This window comes from Octopus bimaculoides, chromosome 26, assembly GCF_046866305.1.
Source record: "Octopus bimaculoides isolate indiv1 chromosome 26, ASM4686630v1, whole genome shotgun sequence".
NCBI lineage: Eukaryota > Metazoa > Mollusca > Cephalopoda > Octopoda > Octopodidae > Octopus > Octopus bimaculoides.
The window spans coordinates 7236586-7239085 of NC_142953.1; positions in this window are offsets into that span (position 1 = coordinate 7236586).

Genomic DNA, 2500 nt, shown 5'->3' on the forward strand with positions numbered 1-2500 from the left:
AACGTATTCCAAGCTACGAAACTCTTAATAAGATTTAGGATTTGACAATGCCAAACCTTAAGACATAGATAAAAGTTAATATTTTGCATATAATAGCGAAAAAAAAAAGAAGGAAAACAAAACAAAAAGAGACTCCTTGTCTTAATGTAATTCAGTGCATCAATCTGATAATTGTACCTATATTAATTAGTCAGAGAAGAACCCTCTGAATGCATTGAGAAAATGTGTTAATCCTTGACTGATATCTTATTGTTCTAAGTAAAATGGTCTGAAAGCTGGGAGAGAAATCTAAGCAATGGGAATAATGAAATATTACATCTATTGATGGCAAAAAGAATTGGTAAAGACAGGTCTGAGCAGAAAATTTGTATAGGGTGCAACGTGGTGTGAAAGACTATCTCTAATTGTCACGTGACTAATTAGTTTTGATAAACCACGTAGATGATGATTGCGACGTATAGATTGAAATAATGGTTAGCTAACTTAGGTATCATATTTATGACTAGTATCGTACGGCACCGAGTGCTGGGTCTTTGGATTATAAATACACCGATATACTCGGGCTGATATACTCCTAATCTTGGTTGATGTCCTTTTCACCGCATTGAAGAATTTTTGTCGAATGGATCGACCCCAGTGCTGACGCAAAGACACACATGGTTCCGGGTCCAGTCCCACTCGTGGCCCCTTAGGCGGGTATCTTCTACTGTAGCCTCGTGCCGACCAAAGCCGTGTGATAAGTGAATTTGGTAGATGGAGATTGAAAGAAGCCTGTCATATTGATAAATTAAGTACCAGTTGCGTACTGGGGTCGATCTAATCAACTGGACCTGCCTCCCCCAAAATTTCGGGCCTTGTAACAAGAATAGAAAAGAATATTTCAGAATAGTAAGGCAGCGAGCTGGCGGAATCGTTAGCACGCCGGGCGAAATACTTAGCGGTTTTTCGTCTGTCTTTATGTTCTGAGTTCAAATTCCGCCGAGGTCGACTTTGTTTTTCATCCTTTCGGGGTTGATAAATTAAGTACCTGTAGCGTACTGGGTCGATTCTATCGACTGACCCCCTTTCTCCCAAAAGTTTTGACCTTGTGACTAAAGTAGAAAACAATATTTCGGAATAGTTGTCTCCTCATCGGTCACAGACACAAAGCAGACGACACAGCGAGCTGAATTAAGAGATTACTTCACCTATACTTTTCTAGTTACAGCACGATGACTGACAGCGCTATACGGCGGCTCACCGTACAAAACGCAGTGAGTAGCTTGTTCCCCGATTCGAGCGTGCATCAAGCATATTCGGACTGATAACAACATTGTAATTTCACATATCACTGCTTAGCGCTTTCTCTCCATAATTAAAACAGTTCTGTATTTCTGGGATGAGGAATTTATAAATTATGTATTACTTGGAATGACAGCAAGAATAAGGCTGGTGACACCATTCCGACTATTGCATGATGATATAAGCATAATTAATTAAAACTTCTTTTGCAATGAACAACAGCGTGAAAGCCAACTGAACGAAATAATAGAGATGAACCAAATTTAATCTGTAATATAATATTTTAATTTAATATTTAACAAGAGCACTCATAGAGCGCAAACCTTCACCAAGGCAACACCAACGTCCTCTCAACAATTAGCCAGAGATTATTTTTAAAATGAGAATATCTGAAATGAACACGACTGAAAACAATACCTCCGCCTTCGCTAAGGCAGAGGTAATAAGTTAATAAGCAAATATGACTATGGCCAACACCACGTTTCATAACTATATTAACTGTACACCCCAGATGGACAGGAGTTTAAATAAGAACGAGTGAATAAACACATATAGTGCGTGTATTTATTTGGCAAAAAAAAAAAAAAAAAAAAATTACCATCCCGAAATACAACAATATCTGTTTCAACACATTGTTTCACAACAGAAATCTTGCAAGACAAATATATATATATATATATATATATATATATATATATATATATATATATATATATATATATAGTACGTAATATAATTTTTCTGAATCTTTAGATTTTTCAATATGCTAGGCCACTGGTTTTAGATTGATATTAATTAAATTAATACTCAATTTTTTATCCTTATTATATAAATTTATATATATATATATATATATATATATATATATATAAACTGCATACATACACGTATACATCATCCATATAATTGCTGAAGCATCCACTTCTGTATTGTAGAAGCTTTATCCTAATGATCTTAATTGTGATTTTTACGAGATGTAGAATGTAATGTTGGACAGTTAATTTGCATGCCAAGAAAAAAAAAAAAAAAAACAGAATAATAGTATTGGAGATTCGTTACAAAATTAGAACATTTTTAACCATTAAGAACATGAAGTCGCTACAAATTAGAACTCAGAACTCTCTGCATTCAATAAAACAGTGGTCTTGCTCAGAAAAAGCGCGTCAAAGATGAAATTGTTCTTAGATCCGGTTCCACACGAAGTCTTTGAATGGTTAGA